Raw genomic sequence first — 21,631 nt, 5'->3', positions numbered from 1 at the left:
TGGGAACATAAGCTTCATGTGTAGGTGAGTCACTTATGCAAACTATCATGTACTAGCAAATACTTTGGATTTTGTTGTTTGGAAGAATCCTATCCTTCTCTAGCGTAATATTCACTATTGGACAAAAGTCATCTTTAACTGCAGTTTATTTTATTGACTTTCGAACATGTCTGTTTTCTTCCTATAATTGTTCCTTTACAATTGAAATGGTATGTCAAAAGGGCATCACAACATGTAAATATCAGCTTAAAATAAAGAAGGAGATTCACTATCGATTGTTCATAATGACTTCTATCCAAAGCATCAAAACAGCATTGTGTTGGCAACTGGCTATAGTTTTTCTTTTAGTTTAAAAAGGTCTTCATGCTAATTTAGTAAAAACAATAAAATCATAGCAACCGGTTAGATTGCCTAGAAACAAAAAGAGCTTTCATCTATTTCATGTATTTTCATAATGTTTTTTCCCTTTGTACATTTTCCAAACTATGATTTATTATTTGTTGCTCTGCTCACAGTGTCGCTTTCAAGAGACCTCTCAGTTCAGATGCGCTTATCGGGAAAAAAGGATTTTTGTCACGGAGATCTCTTGGTCTTTGGTCTTCTTGCTCTTAACCTTAAATGCTGTGCCTACTTAATAAGGGTCTAACTCTTTGACTTCAGCCATTGCCAATGCATTAATCTGTGCCTAGTCTTAAATGGAGGATGATATGATTGTGTTCAGGTTGTGTATTTGCATACGTATGTGTATATTTGCATGCCATAAATGTACAAAATTATTTGGCAAATAATGTCTTTTAATGTTAATGTTTTAAATGTTAAAATCATCTTCTTGTAAATGCTATTCTGGTCACAAAGACACTGTTACTAAGTTTTGATTTATGTCTCAGTCTTCTCCAGTAACATATACCTACCCTGTTTTGTTGAAGGAGGTATACAAATAAATAACGATCGCTTAAATAAGAAGTGTTTGTTGAAATAGACTCTGAGCTCAGAACTCCTTTCCTGGCTTCCACAGTTAAAAAACAAAATTTAAAAGGATTCTGAAACAAATACAATTGACCAGACTATTTTCAAAATAAAGAAATGTTATTTTCCATTTCAGATGGACATCACTCTTCTCTTCCTGTGGAAATCAAGATTTAATTTCTAGGGGGAGTTCTTAATAGCATTTGTGGTTGTGCTCCTTGGGGGGGAAAAAAGTTTAGAATCTTCAAGCACAAATCTGTTATTTAAAGTATGAAATAGCTTTTCCTCTAAAAAGGGGTTGCTTTTTACCCTCTTAAAAATAATGTGTTTCACTTAAATGCAGAAGAAACTGAGCATTGTTGTGCAATTGGTTGCAAGTGTGTTTATGGCTTTGTATTTTTCCAAGTAGAAAAAGTCCTTTGAGTGCTGTGCAGTCTCTGTAGCAGCAAAGCAGTTTGTGTTGATGTTCTTACTCTTGCTCTCCAGATCTTTTTAACTTATCACTAGTTTTAAAAGCATGTGGAGAAACCAGTTTTTAGCATAAATGCAATAAGAAGTTGTCATGTGCAGATGTTTATGCATTAACAATTAGGAAATGGTGGATTTCTCATTGCTGTGTGTTCCTGCTCATTTTAGACATTAGAGTCAAATACTTGAAAGTGAGAACACAATGAGTAAAGACAACAGCAGTTAGGTGTCAGTATTTTCTTTCATGTTCTGAATTAAGACTATCCCAACTGAAAGCAAAATGTTTTAATCAAGCTGAGAAACTTGTGAAGCTCTTTTCAGAATGGTAGGATGTGTAAATGTGTTTTCTAGTTCATCTCCCAGAAGTGTTCAAAAACTGTGTATGTGTACTAGAGATTAAACATCCATGATTCTCTGTGGTGGTATAGGAGAACAATAAATCCCATTAACCAAAATAAGAGGAATAGATACCTTAGGGGAGGTGCTTTGTTGTCACCTATACTCTCTGCCGTACAAATAGCAGCTTGTCACAAAGGTTGAGACCCTTGTAGTGCATTCTTTCAGGGTACTAATCTGTCTCTCTTCTGGCTTGAATGCAATAGCTTTGAAATATCTGTATTAGGTAAAATAGAGGTTAAGGCACCTTAAGGGCAGTGAATTCTTATCTTCTTTTACTAGCAGTGGTGTCAACATGTACTAAAATGTGATGACCTAGTCTCCTCTTTGATAAAAAGGAAAATGACCTGTCTACTGTGGATGGTGATAGAGTTGCCTGGGGCTGATTATATTGTCACCTTCTTTAGTGTCTGTGTAGGAAAATAAAAAAGGCCAGGATGTTTCTGTTTACCGTGGAAGTATTTGACTTTTTAAGCTGCTGATAAAAATATAACTTAGAAGCAGAAAGAGGGAACTGTGTTATGCTTCTAAACCATATTGTGAAGAAATGCAGCAATGCTGTATTGCATAAGCCCTTGGTATAACAGGACACATACTGGGTATCAAGAGAATTGTCCTGACTACTTCAGACACTCAAGGCTCAAGTTTTGCATTTAACCCTGATTTTTACTTGTCTACAACCTTTTGGTACGCAGAAAGCTGATGTTTTTTGACTGATGTCTTGGAATTCCGATATACCTGTGTACTGTGTGACTTAGTTTATGCACTTAGGTAATACATGTGGCAGTATTTCTTATGTGCTGGAAATTATCAGTGTCCTATTCAAGATCCTTTCTATGCAGCATTCCAAAGCATTTATAGTTTTGTAACAATTCATTTAGCAGTTGCTGTGGTTAGTCATTTACTGTAACTGAGTGCGGAAATACATAAATAGCTGAGGGTTGATTTAAACTGTAGAGCTGGAACATCTCTGACTGTTAAATGTACTTCAAGCTATTAGTAATATTTCTATGTCATTCTGTAAATTAAATGAAGGTGCTCTTCATGCTGATCAGAAACTCGACTTAAGCATGAAGGAAATATTTCTGTTACGCTCTATCAGTATCGAAGAATGGAGTGTGTTTTAGCATTTATTCCCACTTTACAGGATGGTGATGAATTGCAGAAGCAGCTTCTTCTGTGAATTCCTTGCATAATAAGTTTCTTTGATTTGAAAGCTCAACGATTTCTTTCTGAGATATAAAACAAACCTGTAAATTAGATTTGTTTACAGCATCTCCTAAGAAGGTAAGTGCAGTATCTTCTACCGGTACTTTACTGGGAGCTTTATGGGCCTTGTGCCTGAATCGGTCACTTTTGTTGTTTACTCCTAGTCAGTTAAAGTCTGGGAAAAGAATCAGTAGTTTGTCAAAATAATGAAAGTGTGAAAAGCTTCTTTTATACAGTGTAAGTTTTGAAAGCTGAAAAATAAAAAGTGAACTTTTAATTTGGCTCCATCAATGAGCTAATTCACTGGCTAGTGTTCAAAAATTAATAAATGACTTGATAGGAAGGAGACTCTGGGGGACAGGAAATTGACTTCTGATGCCAAACTGATAGTTACTTATTTTAAAAAAAAATTTATATTTCTCAGATGAGTGAAGTAAAGCTTTGAGAGAAGGAGAGAAAGTGTCTTTAAAATGCATGGATGCCTTTTAAAGAAAGCTTAAAAATCATGAACGCTGGTGTAGTGTCTGCTGTTTGCAAATGAATGCCCCTTCCCAGGAGGTGTGTTCAAGAATGAGGCATTGAGTAGCCTGGTCTAGTGGAAGGTGTTCTGCCCCTGGCAGAGGGGTTGGAACTAGATGATCTTTAAGGTCCCTTCCAACCAAAATACATCTATTAATCTATGAACCCATTTAAGTCAGATCAGTGAAGTATGCGTGCCTTGTAAGATCCTGAAAATTCTGGTGTTATGTTCTTCTGAAACCTAAACAATTGATAGCCTTTCTTTTTTTAACCCTCATTGGTCTAGAAATTGATTTTGGGGGGGGGGAATTTTTTGGTTTCTTGGGTTTTTTTACACATAGGAAAGAGGAAATATCTGTAAAAACATCCTGAAAACGATTTCATGCAGACAATTATTTTCAACTTGCTGAAATGGTTCTTATTCTGGGGCTATTTTGCTTCAAAAACCCAGTTTCCTTAAAGTTGCTGCTGTGCCACTGCATCAAGTATTGTAAAGTTGACTTCCACTTGAAAGAATTTTGAGTGGAATGAGCTGATTAAGTGAATTCAGTTTATTTTAAACCATTTAAACTATATCAATATATTTGGAGATACCAGTTTAATCCTTATTTTTGTATATGATTATAGATATATGAATTAGAAAGTGAAAGAGCAGTTAAGTCCCAAGATTTGCATTTATCAAGTGTTGTAAAATGTCTCTAATGATATCCTAGAAAGGTAATAGCTGGATGTAAAGCAAAAGTTTACTGCTTTACAGATCTTTCAATTTTTAAATGTATATAAAGAAGTAGACAATATTACATTGTCTCAGGCTTGACTGACCCTCATTTTACATGAGTTTGTCATTCAAAGAGTTATTTTTTATTTGAAATACTTTTATTCCAAGGAATTTAAGTCAAGAACTGAAGATAATCTAGTTAATAAGAAAAATAAATTGGAGAATGAAGTCAGGAGTGCAGGCAAACAGAGAGTGGTGAAGGAGCACAGTGAAAACTTGGAAACAGGGACTTGCTGGAATATATTAAAATATTAAGGCATACATTTTTATTTTTATTTTTTAAAGTTTAAATAGGCAGAGAAGTGACATAAAATTGAGTGGTGGAGAATCAGTAAAACATGAATTAAAAAGCCAGTCACCTAGTGGACTGCACTGTAATATCCTAGGATTTATTTGAATACTGTGTCCAGTTCTGGGGCCCTCAATTTAAGAAGGATATTGAGACACTTGAATGTGTCCAGAGAAGGGCAACAAGGCTTAGGAGAGGTCTCGAGCATAAGCCCTATGAGAAGAGGCTGAGGGAGATGGGGTTGCTTAGAGCCTGGAGAAGAGGAGGCTCAGGGGAGACCTTATTGCTCTCTGCAACTACTTGAAGGGAGGTTGTAGACAGGTGGGGGTTGATCTCTTCTCCCAGGCAGCCAGCACCAGAACAAGAGGACACATTCTCAAGCTGCACCAGGGGATGTTTAGGCTGGAGGTGAGGAGAAAGTTCTTCACAGAGAGAGTTATTGGCGATCGGAATGTGCTGCCCAGGGAGGTGGTGGAGTCACCGTCCCTGGAGGTGTTCAAAAAGGGATTGGATGTGGCACTTGAAGCCATGGTTTAGTTAGTCATGAGGTGTTGGGTGATAGGTTGGACTTGATGATCACTGAGATCTTTTCCAACCTTACTGATTCTATGACTCCATGAATATAATCGGGGCCTGCTGTTGTCCTGGGTTAACACAGCTCACTCTCACAAGCCCCACCTCTTTACCCACATAGACATGAGGGAAGGTAACACAAAAAAACCCCTGTGTGGGTTAAGAATAGAGTTTTACTGGAAATGACTCAATGCACAATTACTTGAGTCTTGTTGCAGAACAGCACAGCAAAATGCAGAAGCAGCAGCAGAAGCCAGTGACCTGCCCCCAAGCTGCAGTCCACTCAGTGGAAAAGACCAACACACCAAAACTGGAAACTGGAAGCAGCAAGTGGAACAGGAAAGCCTCTCATGCTCCTATCTGAACTTTAATACCCATGATACTTTGCTCCAGCCAGCACGTTCATTTTGAAGCTGGTGTGATGGTAGCATGGTATTGAATATCATTGGATTCAATGCAGCTTATGACATTCTTCACCCTAGAGAGCAAAACTGAGTGGTCAGCCCTGGCTCTTCCTGCTGTTCCTGTGATGGCCTTGATTCATCCTCATCCTTTGTAAGCCAAGTTGCTTTCCTTGCATGCTGCTCTTTCAGCTGCCCCGCTATGGATAGTGGCACAAGCTGTTTCTCTGGTGCAGCTGCCATGACTGCTGGTCTGTCTGTAGGCCCAGAGACCTTCTCTTGCTGCTGAGCACTCTGAACAGGGATGAATGGCATGATAGGCAGGAGCCAGGCCCTAACACATTGTAGTGATGTCTGTCTGTCAGGAGCTTCCAGGCCGGCAACACACTCTTTCCAAACTTTTCACCACTTCGTCAGGATTTTGCACTAGCTCAGGGTGAAATTCCAAAACACTGTAGGTGACAACCAGCCTAGACACTGGCCCATACTCTCCCCCACACCCTGCCACTCATGATTATCTAGCCCAGGGGCAGATCTCAAAGTGGTATTCATGAGAAAAAAATTGTATTACTCTGGGTAAGAGCAGGCACACATTTGGAAGACACAAGAGAAGCAGGCTGGAATAAGTCTTTAAGCCTTTAACAAAATTGACACTTCATTTTTTCACTGCTAATTCTTGTTTTAGGAGTAGCTAGTGAGAATAATTAATTGTCATTGAGGAAAAAAAATGAAGGTTTTTAAAGCAAGGAATGTTAACATAGTTAAATAAATTGAGTTTCCAAACCCGTAGCTGGGGAGAACATGCAGCCTGCCCACGTGTAAGTACCTGTTGGGCTGTGGCCATTGAGTACCTTAGAAAAGTACCTGGCTGAAGAAGACTGAAACTACTCTGTCAGAGGAGGGAATGTTTAGGACCTCTTCACTTATTTTCAGAAAATCTACTTTATATGTTAAGTCTTCTCTACTCCTGTGACCCTCAGCCTAATCTTTCCATTCTAATTTAGTTTTGGAATTCTGTGTTTGAGAATTTGAAATTTCATGTGTGTGCAAAATGGCAGAATTTTGCATGCATAATAAAAGCTCAGCAACTTCTTGACAGTGCCAGTGGCATGATTAATTCCCATGCATAATATATTCAGTCATCCTGTGCATATGCAGTGACAATATAAGCAAAGGGGAATGAAGAATCCCCATGGATGATGTCTGGGAGAGAGCTCATGTCTTGCTGTCAGATATGTTTACCTCCCCATAGATCTCTTTCTCCTTGGGCTCTGTGCCAGTCGCAGCATCTTCCCCATCTGGTCAGTACCATGAAGCTGGACCACACCTCAACCTCTTTAATCTCTAGCCTGCAAGTTTGTGTGACTCTTGGTAAAGAGGTAGAAAATGCACGATAGCTGGTGTATTTCCTAAGGAACCTTTATCTAATAATCCCTGATGTCTGACACTGAGTCTTTTCCTGTTTGTAAATCAGCATTGTTTACAGAAAATCGTGCCTGGTGTTTTGACTGAAACTGTTTTCTATCAAGTGACTTAGTGCCTCATACCCCAAATATTGGAGCTTTTGTTCTGATCATTCTTAGAAATGAGCCAGACGTTTCTTGGCTAACCTTGCAGCATTACTCACTTGTGTTTGTAGTGTGCCATGTACTGCTTTGTGGTAGGCTTTTTGTGTAGTTTTTTGTAGGTAATTAAAAGTTTTAAAATGAAGACCACAAAGCTCTCAAACTAGAAAACCATCTGTCTCTTCTGACATGAGCAGTTGCTCTTGCAGGCTTTAAACTGGGATCACATAGCGCCTGTAAATGTTAAGAAAAAGCTTTGGAGGACTTCTAGTGACAAGTCAGTATAGCTTTATGACATGCTGGGAAAACTCTGTTATGTCACATTTGTAGTTACATACGTGGATAAGTATAGTACATTTTGCTAAGGGTAGTTTTTATGCAGATACAATGATTTGGTGTCATGCCACACATACTTCTGTATCATTATGACGAAAGTATTTAATACATCCATCTCATTAAATTGATAAATCAGTAGATTGTGCAACTGTGTTTTAGACAATAACTGGATCAAGTGTAATCTGAATTCTGGCTGGCTACCAATGTTTATTAGTGATAAAAAATTACAGATTAGTCTGCGTTTCTATACTCAGGACATTTACACTATGGATATATTGTTACAGTTGTCGGTTTAGTTCTGATTATTACTCAATATGTCTATTGCAATTTTCTCATTTACAGCTGTTATTAAGCTCCATGTGTAATAGATGGAATTACTTTGCCCACCATTTATTTTATCAATAGCCTACAGAAACATTAGTGTTAATAGTATTATCCACTTAATGTACACAACAGTTTATAATGTGGAAAGATGAATAATGTGTTGCACTATTTAAATGCTATTGGAAGAAGATAAATAGGGCTAGTATATTTTTGTTGGTAAATGCAGTATTAAAGCCATCTGGAATTAAAAGAAGTCAGTTCTAAGCAAAGTGTTTGCACCACTCTAATATATTAATAACATAATTTACACTTAAAATTACTATGGGTTTGGTTTGGTTTGGGGGATTTTTGGAGATTTTTTTGAATGTAGAGGAAAATTTCCCTTTTTTAAAGGGAAAAGAGTGTCAAGTGTTAATTTTTAAAGGTGAATTTTCTGCTGATAAGGGGAACCAGGTGGGATAACTTGAGCAGTTTGGTTTCTTTGCCCAATAGCAAGAAAGTGCAGGAGATGCAGATCTTATGTCAAACATAGCCCATCTAATTTTGCCAGTTTGGTAAATGCAGCTCTACTTAAATAGAAAAAATAGCAGCCTGCTTAGGAAGCAATGTAGGGCCTTGTCCAGTGTGCTTTCCCTTCTCAGCTTAGGAAATTTGACAGGTTCTTAATTTTGTTCATTTTTCACTTCATATGTTTATGGATTTGAGGAGCTTGCACCGTGGTGCTGATCCTGGTTTTGCAGTTGTATTAACTCTAATAGTTTGGGGTTTTTTTTCCTACTGCTAATTCATGGGTTTGGGATTGTATATTTTAAGATGAGAGAGAGATACTGAGCTGCACCTCTAAAGCAGCAATGGAAGATTCCTATAGGGAAATACCAGATGGTAATTTTCTGTTTTATGTTTGGATTGTCTAGTTGCTGTTGCTACTAGAAGAAGAATGGAAAATGAGCAGCTTTGGGACTCCTGTTTACATACAGGATTTGTATATTTGCTTTCAGCCTTTGATTCAGCTTTTGTTTTGTTTTCTAAGAGTAAAAAATAATTGTGTGTTATTGAAGCACAAGTTACTTTTGCTTCTAATGAATCTTGCATTAGAAGGTTGGCATTAAACAAATTTTAGCTAAGTGGAAATGACTTTTAGATAGTCAGTTTCCTAGCTTTACTTGCTATCTGCTCTTTCAACTTAGATCAAGATAGAAGTTTGTTTCTAGTTTTGGTTAATCCTGATTTTATGAAGGAGAAACTCTGTAGCCTGTTTTGTCTAAGCAGGGCTTCTCCAAGATGACTCTAAGATAGTAGTTTTGAATTGTCATTGTATCACAGGTAGTAAGGATATGTTTTAGTTTCATGAAAATGTATTGGAATATTAATTTAATGCTTAGAGGAACCATAATAGATAAGCACAATTCAGGTTTTTTTCAGTTACCTTTTCAGGATTGGCACTTAACATTGATTGGATATGTAATGTAGAAGTTACACTGAGTCAGAAAATGAAGTTCAAGTTTCTGACAGCAGTATTTAAGTATGTAATGTAAGAATATCAATTCTGATAATTTCTTTGATGTGTTAAGACAAGTTTGATACATAGAGGTAGTATGTATTAAACAAACTTGTAAGGCTATAAAAGTTAGACAAGGCTGAAGGAGGGCTTGTGTGCCCTAAAGCTAGTCTGACTTTGCCTAGTGATTCTGGGTGATCTTATAAAAGGCCTATCTACAGCTATTACCTTTCCTCCAACTGTCATGACTACTGTACCATAGTGTATTTTGGATTACTTCTTCCACCCTCCTCAACATAGACTTTATAACATACAAGCTGTGCTGTGCAGACCAGTTAGTCTTTGTTGCTGAAGCAACACATTTCATCTATTGTTTAACTCCTCAGATGTCAAAAGAACTCTTTGAGATGTTTGGCACATGCAGTCTTGAATTTTTAATGGAGTTTTTAAATTACATTTTAAACTATGTGGTAAATGGTTTAACTGAGTGTGTAAAGGAAACTATACTTACATACACCTGGTGGATTCTTCTGCTAAATAAAGTACCCACACACTTTTCCTGACATAGGAGGTATATTTTTAGTTTCTTAATATTACCAATAGCTTGTCATTTAAACTCTGTCTGTTCTGAGCTACATTGTAGTACAGGGATGCATAATAAGCAGTGATCTACTAATATTTTAGGACAACCAGAAAATATATAGTGTATTTCTTTCAGTGCGAAAAAGTACCTGATGTTCTAATGAAAGATAGAATATGTGCACCACATGCATGTGCTTGTCCAACATTGTCATTCTCTTACTTGAGAGAGCAACCTGTTCTTTGGGGCCATCTGTACTTCTGTTGTAAAGTAAACTAAATCTATTTCCAGCACTTATATGATTATTTTCTCAAAAGTGTAGTTTTTGAGGTGTTACGTAACACATAGCAAATGAAGAAAAGCACAGCAAGGATATTTTAGCAGAATAATTTTCATATCTTTAATGTTATCTCTGGTTACTCTATCAGTTCTTTTCACTTTTTTTTTGTGTGTGTGTGTGCTTACTACAGAAAAATTACATCAAATGCAGGATAACAGAACACTGTCAAACTAAGAAGGTTTTATATGGACAGCATTAGACAGGAGCAGAAAGATCCAGTGCACTAATAGGCACGCTCACATGAGCTACCTAGTCCATTGACAGTTTCTTCCTTTGTTCTCCCTCTCGACCCACTTTCTGCCAGTGATTTGTGACATATTTTGTAAGAGATCAAATAAGCCTTTGACACCTGATTGCAATGTAGTGCTTGTTTACAGTTGCATTTTTGAAGGACCTCTAGACAAGATGGAAGGTTTAACTTAAAGTAATTTAATTTGCATCTCCTCTGTGACAGGAATTTTCTTATGTATGCATCCTGTTGAGCAACTTATACTGTAATTGGCCATGAAGCACCAAAAGAAGGATGCAGGTAGACAAAATCATTGTTGCCTGCTACTAAAATCTGTCATTGTATTTCATAAGGACTGGCTTGTACCTAGGTTTGTGCTTGGTTCTTTGAAATATAGGAATGCCTACTTTTATTTGGAAGAGGGAATGAAGAGATTTACAGAGCACTGGACCTTTGTCTGGGTCCTTCCACACTGCTAGATTCCTAAAATGCCTGTAGTTATATTAATCCCTTCCAGAATTACTTTTGTTTTCTGTTGAATGTTAGTTACTATTTGTTTTGCAGTTACCTGCCTTTTGATTTTGGCATGTCTGCCTTTGTCCTTGGGTAGATTCTTGAACTGTTTGTTGTATAGCTGGGCATTAAACCTGTGTTCTTTCATCATCTTGATTTTCATGATCGTTAAAAGTATATCTGATGTGTAGCAATGCAAGGCAACCAAGACACACTAACTAGAATAAAGATAAGTAAGGTTCTCTTCTTCTACTATTGTTTTAGATGTGGACCATGATTTGAAAGACTAATTAAGCTGAACTTGGTGAATGGCATTTTGTATTTGCATTTTGAAAAGCTGAAGAGCTATTTAATAGTTAGTTTAAATTTACCTTCATTAATTCTTATGCACACTTTGTGACATATTATGGTCAAATACAGCTGCTGTGATGTAGTATAATGTAAAGTTCATATTGCTGAGATCCCTTCTGTCAGTGAGATTTGAAGTAACATGCCATGATGTTCACCTAATACCATTTGAAGTGGTTTTATGAGGACCAAGAATTATTTGCATCTTGCATGACCTGTCCTTATTGCTACTTTTGAGTACAACATAGGTTAGAAGAAATAATTATTTTGAGCCTACTGACTACAAGCAAGATTAATAGCTTTTGAAAGGGCTGTAATGAATGGTTGACCCAACTGGCTTTTGTATTATACCTTGTTTATCCTGCTCTCATCTCTATCATCTTGGGGCTACAAGAAAATGTAATTTATGCTAGCAGTGCTTCATAGAAGGTGAAAGGTCATATTTTTAATGAGGGTAACCCTGATTGGGATTCAGATTTTAAAATGTTGTATGGTAGAGTACAGTCAACAAAGTCTATACAAATAAGGTGACTGCAAAAAGGAGCAAGAAAACCTATTATTTGACAGGAAATGGGATGCTTTCTTTACTAGGCATTAGTAAGTTCTGCCAACTGAACATAAGTTCAGTTAGCAGAAGTTAAATATTTAGGGAAAAGGATTTAACAAAATACAGGCATTGTGATCATCAAGTCCAACAAATCTTTGGTAGAACAGTGGGTTCTTCATACTGATAAAAACCCCAACCCAAACCACCAGCTTAACAGATAATCAGTTTTCTCTTTTGTATTGGATTGCCATTTGCTAAAACCAACTCTCTCTGTGTCTGTATATACATATATATCTTTTGCCTTGAAAAGGGTAGAAACTAAATGACCCATTGTGACCGTTTGAGGCTATGCCTTTAAGAAAGGGACAGTGCTGGGACACTCTGGCTGAGTGGGGGAGGGAGAGCTAGGCCTTCTCTCTCAACCCACTACACCCCCTCTACTTGTATCAAGGAGAAACGCACTTGTGCAATGCAACTGAGTTTGCCTGTATTTGGAATTATTAACTGTAATAATCAAGTGCTTTTGATTTTTTCCCTTTGGAAGGAAATGTTCAAGTACAGTTTGTGAGAATGAGCAATGGTGTCTATGACTGTTGTGTTTGCTTCAGTAAAACTGAACTTTTGAGTGGTATGCTTTCGTGCTAGACAATGGCACTGGAGGTATTTGTTGAATGATGTTAATATTGTATTTCAGTGTGTTGTAATTCTGTATGTTAGTTGTGCAACTACTTTTTTACAAAGCATGATGTCTCTTCATAGAAGCCAATCTTTTTTAAAAGTAGATTATAACTTCAAGAGAATTCTAGTCAAAAGAAGTTTAGCAAGTGCAGAGGAAGTTTTAGGGTGTAAGACAGGAAGGTAAAGATTTCAGCTCAGAGCAGTCAAAAGCTGTTATGAAACAAGGTAGTGGATTTAGGTTTTCAGTATTCAAATGCATACCCTGTGTGACGGTGTCTTGCCATGAAAGCTTGCTCTTGTCTTTCACTCGTATGTGTCATTTTTGCAAGTGACAAATTGCTTCAGTTATGTTCCAGAAAGAAATGGGAAACACTTTAGAGATTTTGAATGTCATTAGCATTTGTGCAAACAACTGCTAACTTGGGTTTAGTTCAAATTTTGTATAGAGAAGAAAGGTGGAATGAGCCCTACGTGGAGGTCGAAATTTTCTCTCTCCTAAAACGTTTTGGTAAATGGTTAGCTTTCCCATATGACAGCTTGGTAACTCATGTTAAATGTAGACTGTGTAACAGTATACACTATGCAAAACCACAAGGCACATAGGGTTTGCTTTGTGTGGGATGGAATACTGGAAGTTTGACAGTGCAGTAGTTTAGTTTGCATAACAGCTGCAAGACTTTAGAGCAATATTGTCCTGATGTCAGATATTTTTTTTTCCTGATGTTGCACTATTTTCTGTTTATCGTGCTGCATAATAATGAAATACTGCCCCTGCATGACGTGAGCTTCTTATTCTGTGGCGCTATGCAAAGCCATGTTTTGAGACTTTGTAGCAGTTTGAACGTTGCGTTTCTTCTCCCCAGCGCTCTACACTCCTGCAGTGGTACTTGATGGAGTTTTTGACCTATGTCAGCTTTCTGCTGCTGGCCTCCTGTGATGCCATTCCTTGCTACTGTCTCCCTTCTTCCCTACCACAGCACTTCTCCACGTCTTTGGGCTCCTGCTGTCTGTCAGCAAGGAATAGGATCACATGTTACTTTAAAGCAACATAATGTTGAGATTCCCCTTCTTTTCTTCAGTGTCAATAGGTCTTGAACTATCAGTGCAAATCTTCAAAATGACTCTTTTAAATTTACACTTGTTTTACATTATTTTATAATTAAGGTTTAGTGTTTAAAGAGAAGAAAGGAATGAAAGTTTTTCAAGTGATTAAATATTAATTTTATTCACATTTAACCCTAATTTACATTAAGGATGTTAACTGAAAGACAGATCTTTTGAATTCAACATTTTCATTTCCTTCTAGCCGCATTGATGAATAGCTGGATCTTGTCATATGTTCCTAAAGGGTGGTGGTCCGTTGGGATCCAAGGAATAATTGTGCTTTCTTGAACTTTCTAGGATAATCTGTTTGTGATGCTTACTGTTTCCTAAATAAAAAAAGTGCCTTTTGTGTAAACTAAAACTGAGATTTAAAACAAAAACTTGTATCAGCTAATTAGAGAGACCATTATATATCTTCTATTTCAACAACACTGTCCTTAAAAGTTACGACAGTATTGTATTCCTGTGTCTTCTTTTTAGAGCCTTCTCTTTTGTTCTTTTGAGTGAGACCTGTAAGATTTCCCTGCTTAGGTGCTTCTGCTTAAGACTGAATAAACTAACCAGCCTTAAGCACTTTAAAAATGCAGACACTGCTGCATTGTCCTTGTTTGATGTTTTATGTGCAGGTGAAATTAATGGTACAGATTATTAAATGTTATGCTGTGTTGTATGTATTTCATACCCAGATTTCTCTGTTGCATATGAACTGGGAGATTTGAAGAAACAAGTCTTTTGAGGACTCTGACGAATTTGTCTTGCCTGTTTTAACAGGACTTCAGTGTTTTGGAAATCTGATTTCCAAGGTATTTTCTTGGGAGGTGTAGCAAGTGATAATATTGATTATAAAATCTTCTATTACAGGGTGCATCTATTACAGTAGGAAGAATTTAGGTACAAAAACGTTGTGATGCATGCTGTGACAGCTAGAGGTAAAACTGACTGCTGATGTTTGATTTGTCTTCAGAGAATTGTGTTTACTAAAATGTATTCAGTGTACTCCTGTTAAAATCATTATTTCTACCTGGGAGTTCTAGTAACATAAATTTTGTTTCTGTGATCTAAATTGCTCACTGACTTAAAATCACAGTCTATTATGCATATAAACCTGCTGTGGCCCGTTCTATGCATTCAGTGCACATGCTAGCCCAAGTGAAATCCTAGTTTTTGCATACTCCACATTTAGGCATTGTTGGAAGTGATACAGACCTTTGTGCACGATGTTTAATAAATTATTGAACCTCACAGAATCTTTGAGAAGGGAGGCCTGTATATGACTGAGCACTAGACATGAATAAACGTTATCCTCAAGTGTATCTAGCAGACAGTAATAGATGCTTGAACAGACAATATGAACACTGAGTGAATGATGGTAATAACATTAAATATTTACATATAGCAAAAGCATCTTGACAGCAGAAAAGAGACTCTCTGCAGTGAGGTGGATAACACCAGCGTAATACAGTATACCTTTCTGTAGGACAGCTTTCTGTTGATAACTAGCAGCAGTTTTCTGTAAGGCACAGCTGTTTGGGATTCACTACTGTATTGCCGTCTACCTATTTTATATGGTGTTTTAAATTCTGTGACTCTTACTCCCATACAAGACACTTTTCAAGACTTCATCAGTATAATCTGGTGCTGCTGTCAATGCATACCCAATACATATCCAGTCAACATGGATTTAGGAAGGGCAGATTCTGCCTCTCCAACCTGATCTCCTTCTATGATCAGGTGACCCACATGGTGGATGTGGGGAGGCCTGTGGATGTAGTCTACCTGGTCTTCAGCAAGGCCTTTGACGCCATCCCCCACAGCAAACTGCTGGGTAAGCTGTCAGCTCATGGCTTGAACAGCAACACTGTGGTGGATTAGGAACTGGCTGGAGGGCCAAGCCCAGAGAGTGGTGGTGAATGGTAACACATCCAGCTGGAGGCCAGTCACCAGTGGCATTGCCCAGGGATCAGTGCTGGGCCCCATCCTCTTTAATATCTTCATTGATGATCTGGGTGAGGGGATTGAGTCAGTCATCAGCAAATTTGCAGATGACATCAAGTTGGGAGCAGATATTGATCTGTTAGATGGTAGAAGGGCTCTGCAGAGGGACCTCGACCGACTGGACCGACAGGCAGAGTCCAACAGGATGGCATTCAACAAATCCAAGTGCTGGGTGCTGCACTTTGGCCACAGCAACCCCATGCAGAGCTACAGGCTGGGGTCAGAGTGGCTGGAGAGCTCCCAAACAGAGGGACCTGGGGGTGCTGATTGACAGCTGCCTAAACATGAGCCAGCAGTGTGCCTAGGTGGCCAAGAAGGCCAATGGCATCTTGGCCTACATCAGGAACAGTGTGGCCAGCAGGAGCAGGGAAGTCATTGTGCCCTGTACTCTGCGTTGGTTAGGCCACACCTTGAGTCCTGTGTCCCGTTCTGGGCCCCTCAGTTTAAGGACATTGAGACACTTGAATGTGTCCAGAGAAGGGCAACGAGGCTGGTGAGAGGCCTTGAGCACAAGCCCTATGAGGAGAGGCTGAGGGAGCTGGGATTGTTTAGCCTGGAGAGGAGGAGGCTCAAGGGAGACCTCATTGCTCTCTACAACTACCTGAAGGGTGGTTGTAGCTAGGAAGGGGTTGGTCTCTTCTCCCAGGCACCCAGCACCAGAACAAGAGGACACAGTCTCAAGCTGCGCCAGGGGAAGTTTAGGCTTGAGGTGAGGAGAAAGTTCTTCACCGACAGTCGTTTGTCATTGGAATGTGCTGCCCAGGGAGGTGGTGGAGTCACCATCCCTGGAGGGGTTCAAGAGGGGATTGGACATGGCACTTGGTGCCATGGTCTAGTCATGAGGTCTGTGGTGACACGTTGGACTCGATGATCCTCGAGGTCTCTTCAACCTTAGCGATACTGTGATGAGGTCTGTGGTGACAGGTTGGACTCGATGATCTTTGAGGTCTCTTCCAACCTTGGTGATACTGTGATGACCATGCAATAATCATTACCAACTTCAAGAATAAGAATTATATGGATAAAAATCAAATGTTTCATATTAACTGAAAGTACATTTTAACTTGTATGTTACTGGAAGCTCAGAATCACCTTAACTTTACATAAGATTTTCAAAGATAGTAGCCTTCAGAATAGTCCATAGAGAAGTTATGATGTGGTTGTGCTTGGAAGAATTCATGAAAGCAAGACGGAATATCCTTCTCTCACCTGTCCTGTCCACTGCCTTGCAGTTTCATGGGAGTAAATACATTGTATGGATGTCCAGAGTCATTGAAGTGTGTGATGGTTGTTTATGTCCTGGGTTGTTGGTTGTTTTTTTTTTTTGCAGAAACCTGCAAATTATGATTGTAGAAGTTGGTATTGCTTGTGCTGCACTTTTTAACATAGGTCACGTTTGAAGCATAGGATAACAACTTCATTTTTATACTGAAGAGTAGAAGAATTTTGTTAGAGGTTCTTACCCTTTTTAATGCATTTCAAATAGCTTTCAGTTATAGGAAAGAAACAAGAAAAGTGACAGTAAATTGAATTTTAAAGAATAGTCTGTGAAGCTTGTATTATGACAAATCTGTTTGCATTTAATGATCTGTCATGTTATATTTTTTAATTAATATTGAAAATTAAATAAAATAGATTACTTTCTCACAGTATTGCTAAGGTTGGAAGAGACTTCAAGGATCTTCGAGTCCAACCTGTCACCAGTGACCTCATGACTAGACCATGGCACCAAGCGCCACGTCCAATCCCCTCTTGAATACCTCCAGGGATGGTTTCATGCCACTCTTTCATATATTCTTTTACTTGTAGTAGTGAAAGAACATATACCACCATTTTAGGACTCATTGTTTTAAGTCATAAACGAGGTTGTTTTTTTGTTTTAATATTTATGTCAAAGGTGATCTTGGAATTAGTAATGGGAAATGTATTTGCATAGAATTCTTCCTCTGCTTACTCCTTTTGTTGGAAAGATGCTTAGCAATTGATTTCTTGGAGCATGGGTAGCCATTCAGTGGTTTTAAGTGATCAGTATTCTTGAGATTGAGTGATTGTGAATGTGGCATATGACCAGTTGAGCATTGGTCAGTCAAGCATGTTGTAGAATCATAGAATGGTTTGGGTTGGAAGGAACATCTGAAGTCATCTAGTCCAACCCTCTCTGCAGTAAGCAGGGGCACCCTCAACTAGATCAGGTTGCCCAGAGCCCTGTTGAGCCTCATCTTGAATATCTCCAAGGATGGGGCTTCAACCACCTCCTTGGGTAAACCCATTGCAGTGTTCCACCGCCCTAATGGTAAAGACCTTGTTCCTAACATCCAATCAAAATCTACTCTTCTCTAGTTTGAAACTATTGCCCCCCATCCTGTCACTACAGGCCCTGTAAAAAACAGTCTCTGTCCATCTTGTAGACCTCCTTCAGGTACTAGGTTCCCCTGGGTCCTTTTCTTCTCCAGATATATTCTGCTCTTGAGGTATTAAGGGCAAATACATTTTTCCAGCTTTTAAGAAAAGACTCTAAATCCTGTAGATGAAAGGACTGGTACGTTGCAAAGGGGAAAAAAGTTACTTTCCTGCAAAAATGCAAATGATAGGCTTTATAAAAGGAATGTGACAGAATTTAATGTGATGTTGTCTCTCCAAAGTTTGACACTGGGGTAAAAAGTTTTGCAACAGATAGCTGTTCTAAGAAGCATTCCTCTCTGGCTGTAAAATTGGTGTGGACTACAGAGCTAGAATGTTGATGTGAGCAGAGATGTTGCATGGGGCCTGAGCTGAAGACAGGCCCAAGTTGTCTCATCCCTCTGCCTAAAACTTGCCCCATATTCCTTGTTTTTTTCTTGGACATCAAGTATTGAAAGTAATACAGCATTTGACTTTAACATTGCATCTGAAATCTAGCAAAGTAGCATAGCCCTGGCTTTTGGAAGGCTGCACAGCTCAGGATCCTTAAAAAAAGATACCTGTTTCAGAGTAGATCATCTATGTGTATTTCTCAAGGCAACTAGCAGTTGGGGATCTTTTTGGATGAACACATCTAGCATGTAGATCAGGAGTTACCTCCAGTCTAAGTCTGCTTTCTTCATAACACAACTGCTAGTAGATAAAATGAAATACTCTTGTAAAAGCAGTAAAATATGACAGACTCCAAAAAGCTTGGACAACAATAATTCAGTGATTGTTAAACTTTAGCCTTTTTTGTCACTGTGGTAATGAAGGAGTTTTTTCTGTTGGTACAGCCTTCTTTATCTTGTGGACTCTGCAGATCCTTAAAGTTGCTTTGTGTCAGCCTATCTTTCTTCCGGTCTCCTTGTTTGAGCTTTCCAAGATGTGATAACAGTGAAAGTTCTCCAGGAAGCACAAGCTTTCTTTCAAGCTGGAAGTGTAATTTGAGAAGCCATGACTAAAATTCTATACCACATGCAAGGAACAAGATCTTCTTCCTTTTTTTATTTGCTGTTTAAAGTAGGGACAATATTGATTCTTGCGACAGCATCTTTAGATCCTCAGGCAGGGTATAGATGAAACCATCTGAAGTACATTTGCAGCAGTAGCGGTTTGTGCCGCCCACTCGCTGAGTGGAGTCTTTCAGTCCTGCAGTATCTAGGCATCTTATATCATAACCATTTGCCTAACACAACAGAAGGGCCAGCCCACAAGGTTATGCTGTCGCATTCTAACCATCAATGTGGGAATTTTCATTTGAGCATCTTCTTTCACTGCACACTGTTTCAGTGTTGGGTTGGTTGGTTGCTTTTGCTTTGGTTTTATTTTTGGTTTTTAAACATCTAAATTTTTTTTTAAATGCAGATAAATAAAGGTTCTTTGCTTATATTATAATTTTCATGGTCCAGACCCTGTAATAAACAGGATCTGAACACATGCAAAACTTTGCTAAAAGCTTGTATTTTGATGTCAGAGTCTGTGGTATAAAAATCAGAACAGACGGATTGTCTCCAAGAGTAGTTCTGTTGCAGCCTATATAGTTTTCATGAGCAGTGTTTTAAAAGCTGTTATTCCTTCTCTTCATTTTCCCCTCTCTTGCTTCTTGGTGCTTTGGAATTTGGAGAAATTATTTTTAAAGCAATTTCTAAGCATCTGCCTTTTAAGTTTTGTGGTAGAAGTTATATTTCAAGCAAAACATTTAGTGTCCTTCTGTAGTAGTAAGTTTGCCTTGTGGGGATTTTAGATTATTTTGTTCAGATTTTGATCCCTTGTTCTATAGAACGCAGTTAAAAATGTATCCAAAAATGTATTAGTTTCATTTAGCTTAATGAAGCTAAGGACATGAAATTTAGGGTCATGAGGCACTTGAAGTGGCAGTTTTATGCCAGTAATAGAAAGCAGCTTTGTTGAGGGTGGTTTTCTACTGAAATTAGTACTATAAAGTATTAATATGTTGCTGTCCATTTCATGATGATAGATGTGGGGTTCAGATGCAGATTTTTTCACTCATTAATCTATATGTAAAACATCAAAAAATAAGTGGTGTCCATGTGCTACATGGCTAGTGAACATGAGGACTTCTACCTGCCTTTCCATGTAAAAATCTTGTGAAATAAAAATGCAGAGACTAATGTCTAGCATTATCTTAGTGTCTTTTATTGCAAGATGTGTGTTTAACTTCATCTAAGCATGTAAATGTTTTTTTTTGTATTGGTAGATAGTTATGCTGTCTTTCAGCACACATGTTCATTTATATTCACCATAAAATACATTTCAGCCTCTTCACAGCTTTTCTTGGACTAAACTGCAAAGTTTAGTTAGTTTTCATCAAACTAAACATTGAACAGCAGTGCTAACCAGCAGGAGCACAACAGGATAATTGAGATGTGAAATGGCTGTAATCTCCATTCAAGTGATGATAAATAAGGTGGCAGAAGTTTTTAAGTGTCAGAAAGCAAACAAAGAATGAATGTACAAAGTTTATATTCTCTAAACCTCTTTCTTAAGATGTGATAGCACTCCAGATAAAAATAAGAATAGCAGTTAAAGTCCAGTCAAACAGGGGGAAAAACATTAAAAATGAAGTAAAATATTTTCCTAAAGTCAGTTGCATAAAGCATCCAAAGCTGTCTTATTCTTCTGTGTAGTTTAGGCCTTAAAATATACTGGGTTTTGTCCTCTCCTGCAAGGCTTTTCTCTTATTTTTATTGACACTTCAGAGCAGGCTGTAATAAAAATGTGTATAAGACTTTTATCAGCTATTTAAGGAAGCATATGTTTGAGTTATAAAAAAGGGGAGGAGTTTGCCTCATCATGACCTCGCTTTGTCTTTTCTTGGCAAAGAGTGAGGCTTCTCTTGGGTGCTGTGTGGACTCCACACTTGAGCTGAGCTAGCTTTTGAACTATTCGTGTACCGTAAATCTGAAGAGACAATGAAGTTGAAGCGCCCGTCGCTAGGTGGCACTGAAGCATCGTTGTATGCCAAGTACAGTCGCGCTCTTCATCTGGCTACTAGAGCTGCCTGGGTTTCTAAGTGTCAGGGAAATTGTTTTATTGTTAAAGGGCATAGTGTAATATATTCATCTCCATCCACGGCAGCCATTTAATGCCCTGAAACATGCCCTCTCGCAGTTCTGGCCTGTTGACTATGCTTATTTGGTGTAATAATTAGCAGAATTTCTCACTAACAGCAGTACTTACTAACACCTCACTTTTTCCTCTGTGTTTTTGTACGTGATGGATTGTGCATTCTATGAATCAAGTTAAGCAGGTCACATCCTAAGCCCTGTACAACACAGCTATTTTCTGCACAATAGTTCTGAATAGATATATATTAACTCCTTTCTAATCCCTGTGGTGTGTAATGCAAACAAACTTGGGTCTTTTTTTTTTAATAGGCTATTGAAAACTTGTAAGCACAGAGCAGTTAACTTGTCAACTTAAAGAGCCAAGGAAACTGAATAAGGAGCTATAGAAATTAGAGTACACTATCTTGTAACAGTTTTGTGCTTTAGAAGCCGGTTGTAATGCTT

The 21,631-nt window shown here is 38.2% G+C and overlaps 1 protein-coding gene across 1 annotated transcript in view; it reads left to right on the top strand.

The window, feature by feature from the left end:
* Positions 1-21,631, top strand: part of FTO (FTO alpha-ketoglutarate dependent dioxygenase) — a 231,318-nt gene that overhangs the window by 12,804 nt on the left and 196,883 nt on the right. The gene's annotated exons all lie outside the window — the stretch shown is intronic.

This window comes from Melanerpes formicivorus, unplaced genomic scaffold (assembly GCF_026170545.1).
Source record: "Melanerpes formicivorus ecotype bairdi unplaced genomic scaffold, bMelFor1.0.p_v2 SCAF_20, whole genome shotgun sequence".
NCBI lineage: Eukaryota > Metazoa > Chordata > Aves > Piciformes > Picidae > Melanerpes > Melanerpes formicivorus.
Note: the sequence above shows the minus strand (reverse complement) of the source record. Positions and strands in the feature narration are given on the sequence as shown.